Source organism: Mustela nivalis (genome assembly GCF_964662115.1).
Source record: "Mustela nivalis genome assembly, chromosome: 9".
Classification (NCBI taxonomy): Eukaryota; Metazoa; Chordata; class Mammalia; order Carnivora; family Mustelidae; genus Mustela; species Mustela nivalis.
In genome coordinates, this window is record NC_139028.1 from 24,743,169 (window position 1) to 24,759,511 (window position 16,343).

Below are 16,343 nucleotides of genomic sequence, written 5' to 3' on the forward strand. Positions count from 1 at the left end.
TTTTTGAACTCTTGTTGCAGGTTGAATCTTCACGTTTCCAGCCATTTGTCTACTTTTATTAAATATTTACAGAGAATCTCCTAAGGATCTGGGGGACTGATGAACTTGGAATTGTTTCTTGTAGAGTGGCCTTTGACTTATGCAGGTTTTCTGTAAGGAGTTGAAATGCTGCAGAGGCTTCGCTATATTTCCCAAGACCTCTGTAAACCAAAGACAGATCAAAGATGCCCACTTTATGGTTACAGAAGTTGAGGCATAGAGTGGCAGCAGGGAGCGCCATCATTCTTCTGCAGAACAGACCCATCGAAAATGTCCTGATAGGCATCTGCACCCCCAGACTGAGATGTTCACTACAGGTCAGGTGAACCCCTGGCATGACAGACCCCAAGGTCCCATTGTGTGTGTATGTGTGTGTATGTGTGTGTGTGTGCTATTCAATTTTCTCTTGAATCATATCACTCCTCTCCTATATCACAAAACTAAAACTCCATTCCCTTTGGGGTAATTTCACCCTGGTACAATGACTTTGTACCTCCCTTGGGATATACTCCAGATGTAGGATATATGGCAGCAAAATACTAGAGCCAAGTTCCACAGCATCTCTGCTATGAACCCACTGGTTCTTGTAAATAAAGCAGAAGAATTTGGTCTTCTCTGCATTTAGAAGAGAAATCTTTCAAGAAATCAGTTGAAGTGTTGGGAAGGGAGGGTTGGTGATTCACTGGTGGGGCAGAGAATGACATCAGGCCTTACAATGGTTAATTCTGTGTGTCAACTTGGGCTACAGGGTACCCAGATAGTTCGTCAAATGTTATTCTGGGTGTCTGTGAGGTTTCTGGATGAGATTAGCATTTGAATCAGTAGACTGAGTAAATCAGATTGCCCAATGTGGGCGGGCCTCATGCAATCAGTCGAAGGCATGGAGGGAACAAAGAGGCTGATTTTCTCACAAGTTAGAGGAAACTCCTGCTTGACTGCTTTGAGCTGAGGTATTGGTCTTTTCCGATTTGAACTAATGCACTGGCTCTTCTTGGGTCTTGAGCCTGCTGGATGCTTAACTGACCAAGCCACTCAGGTGCCCCTACATTACCATATTTAGAATTTCCCACACTATGTTGAATAAGACTGAGAAGCAGGTATCCTTATTTTATTCCTAATTTTAGGAGGAAAACATTTAGTCTTTCACTACTGTGATGTTAGCCATTGGCCAATTGGTCTTTATCAAGTTTAGGGATTTCCCTTATTTCCATTTTCTTTTCCCAAGTCTTTTTTTAAAGAATCATAAATGGGTATTACATTTTACCATGTGCTTTTTCTGCATTGATTGATATGATTATGTGATTTTATCCCTCTACTCCATTAATGTGATGAAACACACTGATTGATAGTTGAGTATTGAGCCAGCCTTGCATCTCTGGAATAAATACCACTTGGTTGTGATGACTAATTCTTTCTATAATTATTGAGTTCTATTTGATGACATTTTGTTAGGAGTTTTTATATTCATATTCTTGAGGGATATTAGACTGTAGTTTACCTTTTTTGTATTGTCTTTGACTGATTTTGTACTGTCTTTGACTGACAGCAGAGTAATATTAGGGTTATAAAATAAATTGTAAGGTGTACTTTCTTCTGTTTTCTGGAAGTGACTATATAAAATTATAAAATTGGTGTCAGTCTTTCCTTAAATGTTTGATAAAATTCCCATCAGATTTATTTATTTTGATTTAACAATCAAATTTATTTATTTTGATTTAATAAAAATAAATCAGAGATTTATTTGGGGGGAATTTCTTAGTTATGAATTCAATTTCCTTAATAATTATAAGGATATTCAAATTATCTATTTCATATTTGATGAGTTGTGGCAGTTTCTGTTTCTCAAGGAATTGATCCATTTCATCTAAAGGTTATCACATTTATGTGTGTAATAAGTTCTAAAATCACGAAATGTGAGTCTTCCAACTTTACTTTTCTTTTTCAAGATTGTTTTTCCTATTTGGGGTCTCCTAAGATTCTAAATGAATTTTAAGGTGGGTTTTTCTAGGGGTGCCTCGGTGGCTTAGTGGGTTAAGCCTCTGCCTTCTGCTCAGATCATGATCTCAGGGTCCTGGGATTGAGCCCTGCATCAAGCTTTCTGCTCTGCAGGGAGCCTGCTCCCCCCCCCCCTGCCTGCCTCTCTGCCTGCTTGTGATCTCTCTCTCTCTGTCAAATAAATAAATAAAATCTTTTAAAAAATGGGTTTTTCTATTTCTGAAAAAAAATTGTTGGGATTTTGATAGAGATTTCATTGAATTTGTAGATCACTTTGGGTAATAGTGATATCTTAACAATGTTAAGTCTCTCAATCCATGAACATGGGATATCTTTCCATTTATCTCTAATTCCTTTCGGCAATATGTTGTAGTTTTTATTGTATAAGTCTTTTACCTTCTCCTTTAAATTAATTCCTAAATATTTTCTGATATTTTGTAATATTGTTTTATTAATTTCTTTTTCAGATTATTCATCATTAGTGTACAGGAATGTAAGTTACTTTTGAGTATTGATTTTGTATCCTACTTAGCTGAATTTATTTATTAGTTCTGACACATTTTTTCTGATATGAAATCTTTGGGATTTTCTACATATAAAGTCATATCATCTATGAATAGATATATTTTTTCTTTTTTCTTTCCAATCTGGATGCCTTTTATTTTGTTTTCTTGATTAATTGCTCTGGCTAGAACTTCCAGTATTATGTTGAATAGAAGTGGAAGAGTGGATATCCTTGCCTTGTTTCTGATCATAGAAGAAAAGGTTTCAGTCTTTCATCACTAAGTATGATATTTGTTCTAGGTTTTCATATAGCTGTATAATGTTGAAGTAGTTTCCTTCTGTTCCTCGGGTGCTGTGCTTTTATCATGAAAGGGTACTGAATTTATTGAACTTTATCAAATGCTTTTTCTGCAGCAATTGAAATGGTAATGTATTGCTTTTTTTTCATTCTATTAATGTGGTGTATTACATGATTGATTTTTTGTATGTTGAACCATTCCTATATTCCAGAAATATATCCAATTTGGTCACAGCGTATAATCCTTTTAAAATGCGTTGAATTCTGTTTGTTAGTCTTGTTGAAGATTTTTGCATCAATGTTCTTAAGGGATATTGGTCTTTAATTTTGTATTGTCTTTGGTTCTGGCATTGGGGCAATTCTAGCTTCATATACTGAGTCAGGAAATGTTCCCTCATTTTCAATTATTATTATTATTATTAATTTTTTTAAGAAGAGTTGGTGTTCTTCATTTATTTTTTTTTTTTAAGATTTTATTTATTTATTTATTTGACAGACAGAGAGAGGCAGGCAGAGAGAGAGGAAGGGAAGCAGGCTCCCTGCTGAGCAGAGAGCCTGATGCAGGACTCGATCCCAGGAGCCTGGGATCATGACCTGAGCCCAAGGCAGAGGCTTTAACCCACTGAGCCACCCAGGTGTCCAAGTTGGTGTTCTTTAAAAGTTTGCATCCAAGTTGGTGTTCTTTAAAAGTTTGGTAGAATTCACTAGTGAAGTCATCAGATCTGGGCTTTTTGCTGTTGTTGTTGGGAGAGTTTTGATTCCTTATTCAATTTGCCACTAGTTAAAGGTCTATTGAGGATTTTTATTTCATGATTTAGTTTTGGTAGGTTTTATATTTCTAAGAATTTGTCCATTTCATCTATGTTATCCAATATGTTGGCATATGATTGTTTTAAAATCCTTTTTATTTCTGTAACTTTGGTAATAATGTCCCCACTTTCACTTTTAACTTTAGCAATTTAAATCTTGTCTCTTTTTTAGTCAGATTAGCTAAAAGATTGGTCAATTTTGTTGGTCTTTTTAAAGAACAAACTTTTGATTTTGTCAGTTTTCTCTGTTACATTTCTATTCTTTATTTCATTTATCTCTGCTCTAATTTTTATTATATCTTTCCTTCTGCTAGTTTGCCTTTAGTTTGTTCTTTTCCTGTTCCTTAAGTTTTAAAGTTAGGTTTTTTTTTTTTTAATAAAATCTTTCTTATTTTGTAATGTGAGAATTTTTAGCTATAAATTTTCCCATTAGCACTGCTTTCGTGATACCCCCTAAGTTTTAACATGTTGTATTTTCATTTTCATTTATCTCAAGATATGTTCTAATTTCCATTTTTAATTCTTCTTTGACCCATTGGTTGTTCAAAATTGTATTGCTTAATCTCAACAAATTCCTGAATTTTCCAGTTTTTCTTCTTTTGGTTTCTCACTTCATCCCATTGTGGTCAGAGAGGATACACTGCATGGCATTTGCCTTTAAAAATCTCTTGGCAGTTAATTTGCGGGCTGACCGGGCTTATCCCAGGAAATGTCCCTGTGCACTCGAGAAAAAATATATATTCTATTGCTGTTGGGCAGAGTGTTCTGTTTACATCTTTAGATCTTGTTAGTTTATTATGTTGAGTCCTCTATTTTCTAACTCATATTTTCTCTAATTTATCCATTACTGACAACAACCTATTAAAGTCTCCAATTATTACTGTAAAACTATTTCTTATTTCAATTCTGTCAGTTTTTGCTTTATATATTTTTCTCACCTGTTTTACCAGTGCTTATATATTTATAATTGTTATATCATCTTGCTGAATTGAAACTATATTGTCCTCTTTGTTCTTGTAAACTTTTTTGGGTTTAAATCTATTGTGTTTGATATTAGGATAGCTACCCCTGCTTTCCTTTGGTTACTCTTTCCATGGAATATCTTTTTTCACCCTTTTACTTCCAACGTATTTGCATTTCTGGATCTAAAGTGAATCTCTTGTAGACAGCATGTAGTTGCATTGTAGGGTTGTGTGTTTTTATCCATTCTGCCAATCTCTGTCTTAATTGGAGTTTAAGCCATTTATATTTCACGAGTTTTTATTGTAATTATTTTGCTTTTGGTTCTGAAATTTCTGTTTAATTCTTCTTTTTATCATCTGTTTATTTGAGGGTTTCTAATTTCTTTCTTTTTCATTCATTTTAAGCATATTCATAATTCATTTTTCTCATAGCTTCTTTAGAGTTCGAACATCTCTGTCATCTTGGTGTTGGTGTTCACACCTGTTGATGTCTTTTCCTTCATTCACTCTCTGGTTGTTACGATGAGTAATTTTCTATTAAAAGCTGGTCGTTTTTGCATATGTTATGATATTCTGGATCTTATTTAAACATTTTAAACATTCTATTTTAGCTGGCTTCCTCTGACACTACTTCAAGAGGGGGAGAAGAGGGCCTCTCTGGATGCTGCCAGCTAGAGGGAAATGTGTAGGTTCTCCACTGTGTCTTTATTGACATCCAGTGGGGGGATCCTTGTCACAGCTGGGTGGGAGCAGCATTTTGGCTCCCCTCTAGGCCTCTACTGTTACCTTGCAGCTGGCTGATAGGGGTAGACGTGCCTTGCTCTCCATCTGGCCACACCGACACCATGGGGCAGGTGTCTTCATTACTGCTGGGCAGGGCTGAAAGCTCTGACTCCCTTTCAGTTGTCCTCTGATACTACCCCAGGGGGGATGTGGAGGGTTACCTCGACATTCTGAATGGGAGTGGAGGTCCAGGCCCCCTGTGTGGTCTCCTGTGACATGGTGGAGAGGGGGTAACTGCTGGTGGGGATGAAAGGTGCAGCTTCTTACTTGGTCTTTTCTGATGACAGCTGACAGGGGTGGTGGGTGCCTCATTACAGCCTGATTAGGGTAGAAATCTAGGCTTCTTGCTGGCCTTTGCTGGCATGGGTGGGGGTAAGGCCACAGTGTTCTCTGTGCTTTTTGGCAGGAGTAGAGCGATTATTGTCGAAAAGCTTTCTCTCCTGCTAGACTGCCTCTTTCCTGGTCCTTCGGCTAGGGTGCACAGGCTATTTTTAATCTGTGCCTGCTGCCATCTCTCAGTTTTTAGTTCCTTGAGCTCCAAGCCTGGCATCGATGAAGCGAAAAGAAAACCCGGGGAATGCAGCACTGCCTTGTTCTTCGGGTCCTGAGCCCTGTTGCCAGTCTTTTTCCTTCTCTGTAGATTTCAGAGTCTTGTGATTAATGTTATGTACAATGTCCAGGCTTTTGAATTCTAGTTTGTGGGAGGAATAGAGAAATATATGTCTACTCCATCTTTCCTGGAGGTGGAAATACACCCATGTATCATTTTTGTGGTGAGAAAAAAAAAACTTATTTTTTTAACAAAACAAAAAGACTTATTAAACTGTGGCTAGAGGGTTCTGAATCAGTCAAGAAGTGCTTGTCTGATTTAATCCAGAAAGAACAAAATTGGTGACCATGGTCATGGGTGATGAGGAACAACAGTGACCACACTACACGGAGCACATTTGCATACTTTCTTCCATTTTTATCAATTCTCACAGCAAACCTGTGAGGCCAGCCTTATTCCCATTTTACAGTGAAGTGAACTGAGCTACAGATAGTCTAAGAAACTTGAGTCCCAACGTTGTATGTCTAATGAAGGAGATTCACACTTTAGCACGCCTTGATAGAAAACCTGAAATCTCTGTGTTTCATTGCCTCAGTGGACTTCCTTTTACAAGAGGAATCCTGGAGAACAGGAAGTGTGCATGTGACCGAGCAGCCCCCATTATCTGTGTTCTGTAGAAAGCACTTAGTCCCCCGTGCAGGGAGCTGGTTTTGCTCGTGTTTTATATTACTTCCTGGAACAACTTTGAGATGTAGGTATAAGCCAGACTCACTGATGCACAGATGGGGAATCTGCAGCTCAGAGAGGTCGAGTGACTCGTCTAAGACCATATGGCATCTGATGCTGGAAGCAGATCTGGAAAAAGGGTCTTTTGAATTAGGCAGGAGCCGGTCCGGATGCCCCCAGTCCTCAGTGCTGCCTCCAGCGTGGTCTCCACTCTCTGTCTTTGTTCCTACCAAGGTGTAGGCAGAGCCCGCTGCGGTGAAAGCCGGGTCTCTCCTCCAGCTGCCTCCTGGCGTGCACCAGTCTGCGGACTGCATCTGATGGAAACCTTATGTGGAACAAAAAACAAACCTGAAAACCAGACCCATCTCAGTATCTCCATCCGCTGGATAAACATCTCTAAGACAGACGCACAGGGAGGCCAAATTCCCACTGCCAAGTTTTTAACCTAAAGTTTGGAAGCGGTTTTCATTTTCCGTAGAGCAGTAAACTATCTTCATTCCTTTTACGGGGAACGGCTCCTTATGGGGTGATAATTTACTTTTAATCTCTCTTTCAGGAACTGACGATTTTGCCTTCTTGCCCGATAGAAGTTTTGGGTTAAAAGAAAAGGCCCACTTTTTTTTTTTTTTTTTTGAAGTCTTCTTCTTTCCCATCTTTCCTTTTTTTTTTTTTTTTTTTCTTTCCCCTTTTGAAAGCCTGCTTTGGAAGTCTTTGGAGCCTTGCCTCTTTATTCGGAGAGAACTTGGCTCCTTCATGGTGCCCCCATTCCTCTGCCGAATCTAATCTGACTGTTCTATTTATAATTCTTGAGCAAGATGAATCTCGTCTTTGTATTTCTTTCTGAGCAACAGCGTCCCCTCCCTAGGACTACAGCCATTTAACCTCTACAAGAATCTCTTTAATTTCTCTGCAAATTGCCAGAAAGCAGGCAGCTGAAACCCTATCCAGGTCCTGGATCATATCAGACCTGCTTTAAACTGGCACCCTCCTCCTTCCCCCAATCTCCCGGGAGTTCATTTAGGAACAGGGCTGTGCAGAGAAATTCCCAGCAGCCCTCTGGCGACGCCAGCGCGGTCTGGGAAGTCTGGCAGGGAGGGGCACACTTGGGAGGGCAGAGAGGCTCTAAGACGGAAACCCTGCCCACTTCCAGCCATGCCTCGGTTCTCCCGGGTCCCTCAAGGCTTCGACATCCATGACATGCTATTTACCTGAAACTTCGATTCATTGCATTGTTCTGCCTGGAAATGATCTGGCCCAAAGCCCTCATTTTACAGAGAAGACAACAAGGACCCAGCGAAGGGCAGTAACGGACCCAATGTCACCCATCTAGTCTGTTCGGAAAAGTTCAGACTGGGAAGTCGGTGTCCCACCTGGACCTCTTTGAGTTTATGGAGGCATTATTTTGGTGAGATGTGTCCACTCCATATTTTTAATGCCTTTTAAAAAATGCATGTCTATTTTTATGCATTTTGAATGTTGATGCATCTTTTTTTAAAAGATTTTATTTATTTATTTGACACACACACACAGAGAGAGAGAGAGAGAGAGAGAGATCACAAGTAGGCAGAGAGGCAGGCAGAGAGAAAGGGGGAAGCAGGTTCCCCACTGAGCAGAGAGCCCGATGCAGGGCTTGATCCCAGGACCCTGAGATCATGACCTGAGAGCCGAAGGCAGAGGCTTAACCCACTGAGCCACCCAGGCGCCCCCTGTTTATGCATCTTCTAAATTCTTCTTGTCATTCCCTGTCTCCCAGTCCTCATTTGTGCCCTGTCTATATCCAGTATAGGTCTTTCTGTTCTTGGGGCATCTTCGTAGATGCCCTGGAATATGACTTCGACAACTGGGGTTCAAGAGGTGATGAGCTGTGGAACCAGAACGAGAGGAGGCAGATAATCGGGTCTGGGAAGATCTGAAGGCTGTGACGGAATTTCTCAGGTGGCTTAGCCAGTCAGTGACCCTGCGGGCTTGGAGCCTGCGACTCCCCCCTTCTCATCCAGTGTGTTCTTCCCTACTCCGTTCCTGCGGCTCTGTGTGCCTCCCAGTTCTGACCTGGGTGTGGTGTGTTCACATAGACAATTCCTGTTAGTTAAGGTTCGCTCAGATCTACTAGACTTCGAGGCTGACACTCATTCACAATAAGAGAATGCATCATCACACTTGGGAAGCCAACCACATTTTAACCTCATTTGCTGTGAGCATCCCTGTGAAATTAAATAACAAAGGGCCAACATATTTACTCTGACCTCCTTAACGTAATTGGTCTTTTCTGTAAGACAAACTAAGATGGTCTTATAAGTTTTTAAGGATCAGGCACCAGTGTGTCCCCTTGAACCTGCATAAGCACATTTACCCTTTAAAGCTACGGAGACCCATTTGAAGGTAACACAAATGCTGCTCCAAGCCAAGGATAATTATATTTAATTCATACGGAGATCCAGGTGGAGCAAAGGCTGTAATCAGTGGCTTCCTAAGCTAGTGTGACTGTCTCAGGGTCCCCTGCCTCCCTCTTTCCAAGAAATACCTTTTGCTTCAGGTTCTAAGTTCTTTGGGAGGCATGGCATGGCGCACTTTTTGGAAGGCACCAGGAGAGAGGAAATAGAGTTTAAACGTTTTGAAAGAGCCCACTTGCTTCCCTGTAGGGCCCCAGCCTTGCTTACAATCGAAACATTGCCTCCAGTCAAGTAAGGAGATGAACACTCATTTAGGACACAGACAGGAGGGAAATTATTTTCTTTGAAGGGATAGTAAGTCTCCAACACTGTGCCACATTCTTCCTAAACATGTTTCTCTTTTAATCCGCACGGTATCTCTGGTGGGCAGGTACGGTTGTCCCTCTTTGAATAATGGACAAATTAAAGCCGAGTACGATTTGAGAAATTTTTGCCTGGGGTTACTCAGAATAAATGATTTACACAAGATAGAATCCAAGCCTGTGACACCAAACCCAGCTACTATCATGAACGGTCTTGTATCTTGTGGAATGTGTGTGAGAATTTTGTGGTGTGTGTGTGTGTGTGTGTGTGTATGTGTGTGTGTGTGTGCGTGTGTGTGTAAAGGGAATAACTCTGTTGTAAGGAGTGTGCAGCTTCCACACCGAGGGGCTTTGCCAAATTGTTCTCCATAGTGATGGTATTTATTTATAGTCTCCCCAACAGTGTTTAAGAATTCTTATTGCTCCATAGCTTTGCCAACATTTGGTGTGATCAAGATTTTTTAATTTTTTTTTCTGGCACCACTTGCTACTTCATTGTGGTTTTCATTTGCATTTTACTTGATTACAATGAGATTGATTGGCTTTTCGATGTTTTTATTGTCCGATCAGGTTTCCTTTGTGAAATGCTTGTTTGTCATTTTGCCACCTCCTCTTTCTCCGTATTGTGTATTTTATTCCTAGCGGATTTGTAAGAGTTCATATATATGCACTCACATGTAGAGACATATGTATATATATATCCTGGATTCTAATCCTTCCATGATTATATAAATTTTAAATATCTCTTCCCAGTCTATAACTTGACTTCTTACTTTTTTCAGCAATGGCTTATTTTTTTTTTTAAAGCAAGCTTTATCGATCTCGAGTTTGTAGATCACAGAATTTACTCATCGTAATGGACCAATTGATGGGCTTTAATAGGTTCATGGTTGGACAATCATTGCTACAATTTTAGGGTATTTTCATCACTCTCCAGAGTTCCCTTTTGGCCACTTTCAGTGAATATCACCTCCTAGCCCAGCCAACTACTGATCTGCTTTGAGTCTCTGGTTTTGCTTTTTCCAAAAATATAACTGGGAGTATACAATATACAGTCTTTTATGTCTGACTTCTTTCATCTAATAGAATATTTTAGAAGTCCTTCTGTGATGTTGCAGATAACTACTACTGTTGCTTATTATTATTATTATTATTATTATTATTATTATTATTACGGACTAGTATTCCCTTATATGGCTTTAGTATTGTGTTTGCCCATTTCGATATTTGTATCATGTCCAGCTTTCAACTATTGGTGAATAATTTGCTGTGCACATTTGCATATACATTTCTGGGTAAATATAAATTTTGATGTCTTTTGGGTAGATAGTCAGAGTGGAAGTGCTGAGTTGTAGGTTAATTCCATGTTTAACACCCTTTAAGAAACTATTGAAATATTTTACAAAATGGTTGTACCATTTTTCTTTCTTTTTTTTAAAAAAAGATTTTATTTAATTATTTGAGAGAGAGCATGAGAGAGAGAGCATGAGAGGAGAGAGGTCAGTGGGAGAAGCAGACTCCCTGCTGAGCAGGGAGCCTGATGTGGGACTCGATCCCAGGACTCCAGAATCAGGACCTGAGCTGAAGGCAGTTGCCTAACCAACTGAGCCACCCAGGTGCCCCAGGTTGTACCATTTTTCATCCCGAAAAGAAGTGCATGCACTTTTTAACAGTGGACACATGATTTGAATAGACACTTCACTGAAGAAGATATGTGAATGGCTAATAAGAATATGGAAAGATGCCCAGCACTATTAGTCAATAAGGAAATGTAAATTAAAAGCATGATGAGATAACCCTAAGTGCCCACTAGAATGGCTATAATTATGGCGATTAGCAATACCAAGAGTTGGAGGGGGTATGGAGAAACAGTTTCCCTTAATGTGTAGCCATTACAATATCAGCTGAAATTTTTAATTCTCATTTTAATTTTTATCTTGGCTTCCTGAAGGCCACCTCTGTGTCTGCATAGCTACTGGTCAGCCAATGATTTGGATAGAGATCGTGCTTGATTCTCTAAGACTTTCTCCCTGTGCTGAGTGATCTGTGGGTGAACCAGGAAATCATATAGACTTGCAACCAGTTCTCAAGTCTCCCTTGGATTCATCTCCAGAACTTCCTGAGTCTCGCTTGCACATGGGTGTAGTTTGCCAGTCACTAAGGTAGGTGCAGGAAGTTTATTTCAGCTCTCCTATGGCTTTCTTATTTCCTGGATCTCTCCATTATATTTCTGACTGGTCTACCACTCACCACAACGAAGGTTGCAAACTGGGACTATCAAGTTGCTATGGCAGAATTCACCACTTTCAGCCGGAAAAGCTCTGGGTGTTTGCTCCCCACATCATCTCTCCAACCACCATTATGTATTAAGCCAGTTCTCTCTGGCCACAAAGCTCCAGGGTTTGCAGCTGGCCCAGCATTGGCAAAGCTACAGTGCTTGCCTACCAAACCAGGGCAAGAAATGGGAGCAGCCCCAGGTGAGAAGACCACAGACCCATGCCTTGTTCTAGCAGCTTTTCAAGAATCAAGCTTTCCAATTTATTGTCTACTCCTGGTTGATTTCTAGGGCCTTGATATGATTGGTTTTGGCAATTTGTCCAGCGTTATATGTATTTTGGAAAAACTACTTCTTCATCTTGCCTCCAGTGATGTCTTTTGAAGTGCAGAATATTTTGATTTTAATATAGTCATATTATGTTTTGAGTCTTTAAGAAATTCTTCAACATCACAAAGCCATAAACATGTTCTCTTCTAAGTCTTCCAAAACTTATAAAGTCTATATTTTTGTTTCTCATGTCAATGGCTTTTAATGGGTGTGGAATAAGACAGAAATCTTTCTCTTTTCTCAAAGGAATTAGTTACCCTAGTGCCATTTATTGGATTGCCATCCTTTCCTCCTAATTGGTAACGTTTCCTCTATTATATGTGAAGTTTCCTCATATGCACAGATCTGTCTTTGAGCTCCATAGCTTCTCTGTGTGTGTGTTTGTTTGTGTGTGTGAGTGTGTTTATTTGTTTATCCATTTTCCAACTTCACAGTGTAGTCTTGAAATCATTTAGAGCAGATGTTTTTTAAGATTGTCTTGGCCTTTTTTTTTTTTTTTTTTGCCTTTTGCTTTTTCATGCATTATAGAATTTGGCCTCTTAAGTTCCATGAAAAATTCTATTAGGGCTTTGATCGGAATTTCTTTTGAATGTGTAGATTAATTTGGGAATAATGGACATAGTATTCTTGGCACATCTTTCTATTTGTTTAGGTCTTTTAAATATTTTTTTCAATAAAGTCATATCACTTTATCCTTAAAGATAGTCTACATTTTCTGTGGGATTAATTATTTGGTTACTTTATATTGGGTGTCATAGATGGTATTTGTAAAATTACATTAACATTTTTTTGTTTAGTTTATAAGGGAGGGCAATTAATTTTTGTTTATTTATACTAGATACAACACTACTAAATCTACTGTTTGGTATTTTTCCCTATAGATTCTTTTGTTTTATTGTTTCATGTAGGAAATCATGTCAACTGCAAGTACTAACAATTCTGTTTCTCTTTTCAGTCTTGTACCTGCTATTTCTTGGACTTTTCTTACTGTCCTGCTTAGGACTTGGATCATAAAGACCAATGTGTTGATAGTTGGAATATCTGCAACTTTCCTATAAAACTCTAAACATTTGATCATTAAAATGATGTTTGAGAGATGTTTTTGGTAGATGTAAAAAAAATCCCTTGTATTCTTTGTTTGCTAACTTTTTTTCTTTTTAAATTAGAAATAGGTGTTGAGTTTTAACAATTTTTAATAATTTTTCTGTGTCTTTGTACTTCTGGGTATTAGCACATGGTTTTTCTCCTGCAGTCTGTTAATGCAATAAATTATGTTAATCAAACTTCTAACGTTATGCCATAGATGAATTCCTGGCATATCCCCAATTTGATCATAATGTCTTCTTTATTCATTGTTTGATTTGGTTGGCTAATAATTTCTTTCATGTTGCCTTATCTATGTTTGTAAGTGAATTAGGCCTATACTTTTTTTTTTTTTTTTCAGACTGTTGCTTATTTCCACTTTTAGACTAGTAACATGAGAGTTGATTATTGCATGGGTCCTCCTCTTTAAGACCTGTGTTAGGGTGGGAGCCATGGAAATGGGACCTATGCAGAAGACCATGAAAAGGGAAAAGGCAAGGACTTAGTGAATGTTTAGAGTCTGGAAGCAAGAACGTGAATGAGTCCCACCACAAGCTAAGTGAAGGCAGTGAGTTTGGGGAACTATGTAAAGGGAGTATGAATGAGAAAAAAGTTAAGTTTATGTAAAGATATGAGTTTGAGGTGTTGAGATCACCAGTGAAACTGTCCAGTATGCAATTGGGAATTTGATCTAGAAATTGCAATGTCATACAGCCACGGGAGTCATTTGCTATGACCGAACTGTGGAGGTGGATGAGCTCATCATCTGGGATGAGCACATGGAGAGGAGAGCCGAGGAGGGGACCTTGAAGGGTAAGCACCGCGAGGGAGAGAGAAGCTGCGGAGGAAAGAGCAATGAAGGAAGCAAAGGTCATGATTTTCTGAGCTAGGGCTCAAAATAAAATGGGAGAGTAGACGGGGTCTGACACCTCCTCGTTTGGTTCACACCAACTGAGGAAAGGAGATCATTGCATTTCTCAAAAGATTTTTGGAGGAACCATTTTTTAAAAAGATTTTATTCATTTATTTGAGAGAGATGGGGGGAGCATGAGGAGTGGGTAGGGCAGACAGAAAGGGGGAAGCAGGCTCCCTGCTGAACAAGGTTTCCCAACTTGGGGGCTCAATCCCAGGACCCCAGGATCATGACCTGAGCTGAAGACAGGCACTTGATCAACTGAGTCACCCAGGCATTCCTGGGGGAACCATTCTTAAAAACACTGCCTCTCATGGCCTAGGTAAACAGATCTCATCCCACAGATCGAAGATAGTCATATATATTCTACCACCTGCTGGCTTCCAGCTTCTTTGCCTTTTTAGTTATTAATCTAATCTCATGAAAAATCAGTTCAAGTACGACCTTGAATTCAGAACAGAGATTATTTACTTTTTGCCACAAGTATCCTGTAGGCTATGAGATCTTTTAGCCTGTCCTAGATATCGTTGGTAGTAGAGTCTACAGTAGTTCATTGACATCAGTATATCATTGATGTCCATCAATCAGCAAAGACAGGCATGTAGAGTTGCAGTGTTACAAGGGAAGATAGAAAGCATTTTTCTCATTTCACAGATGAGAACACTCAGGACCAGAGAGGTGCAGGACTTGACCTGGGTCAGTTGGGAAGTTAGAGGCAAAGCTTGGACGAGAGCCCAGATCTCCTGACTTGTAGCCTTCATGACCCAGAACCTTACAAGAATCAACATGCAAATCGCTCTTGCCTATCACAACACTCTGTTTGAACTAGTCATCTATTCCTTTTATTGATAGCTGTTTCCTAAGTTATGAGCTGTTAGTTTATCCAAATGGGATTTGCCTACAAACACACTGTACTACATTCAGTTGTTTTTTTTTTAATGTTTAAATGTATATAGATTTGGACATATAGAGGGCCTGTAATGGGGACTGTTAAATAACTGTGCCATTAGTTTGCAAACAGAAATGGTAACCAAGGCAGGATCCATTAATCTGTTGATAAGTGATTCACTGGATGAGTCCTCTGGCCTATTTATTAAAAATCCGTAATTCATCCTTCCAAGGAGCACAAACTGAGTGCTTAAAAACATATAAGCTAACATGTGTACGCCTCATTGTATTTACTGGACTAAAAGCTCTTAACATCTGATATTCTTTTATTTGACAATATTTAGGAAGTGCCAACTGCATGCTTGGTCCCAGGGATATAGCAGTGGGCCAGACACAGGAGGCCCCTGCCCTCAGGGAGCATATATTATAACAGCAGGGCAGTAGACAGTACACATGCAGGTAAATGGTGTTTTTTTTCAGACGGTGACAAGAGCAAAGGAATAGCGAGTGGCCAGAGGGAGGTTTTACATCACCTGGAGTGGCTGGGTAGGGCCCCTGGCCAGGTTGGTTCCTGGGGAGGACAGCTCAGAGATGGGGATGACCCCGTAGGGAGTGTATCGTGGAGCTCTTTTCCAATCAACACCCATGCTGGGGGGTGGGGGGGGGTCTAGGCAACAGGATTTGGAAGAAAGAGAAGTTTGGCTCTTACAGAGTCAGAGCAAAGCCTCAGCCTCCAAAGCCACGGGGAACTTTGTAGCTGGGGCAGCTTGGCTGAGTACCCTGAGCTGGAGTTGGAGGGCTGGCCTTTAGACCCTCTGAGGGGCCAGAACTATACATGGGGTGCCTTGGGTAGGAGGGCACGGGTGAGGGCGATCTGTGAGAGCCCCCAGCTGGCAGTTGTCAGCAGCCAACACTCCCAGCAGCTATGGGCACAGGAGCGATGCCTTAGTCCTGAAAGGGGGGAACGGAGTGACACATCACAGCCCGTACTGTGGCCCTCTGCACAGGGGACATTTGAACTGGGACCGGATGACTCGATCCCATTTAATCCTGGACTTGATATTGTGACTTATCCCCATTTGGCCTCTTGGAAGCTCAGAGAGAGAAAGTGACTTGCTCCAAGTTATGTAGTTAATAGGAAGCATCCCGTGGCGTACCCTAGTCCAGGGTTTTTTCTATGGCCGACTGTGTGTTTCATTTATGCCTGGACTTGTGAGAGTGCCATCGACATGGATTTCTGGAAACACTTTCATAAAGGTCCGGGGTCCCTGCCAGCAGGGTATAGGGTAGGGCTCTGTGCATTTCACTGGAAAGTGCGACGTTAGGGCAGGCCCGTAAAGCCATGTTTACAAATTTGTTCAGATCCATGATTAGAAATCTTTCTGCAAAATAGGTCTTCAGAATTTAAAAAAAGTTTTCGAATAATATGCTGACAA

At 40.1% G+C, this 16,343-nt stretch overlaps 1 protein-coding gene across 5 annotated transcripts in view; it reads left to right on the top strand.

Annotated features, from left to right (window-relative positions):
* The window catches only part of LOC309840990 (uncharacterized protein), a 140,357-nt gene that overhangs the window by 5,603 nt on the left and 118,411 nt on the right, over nucleotides 1-16,343 (top strand). The window lies entirely within an intron of this gene.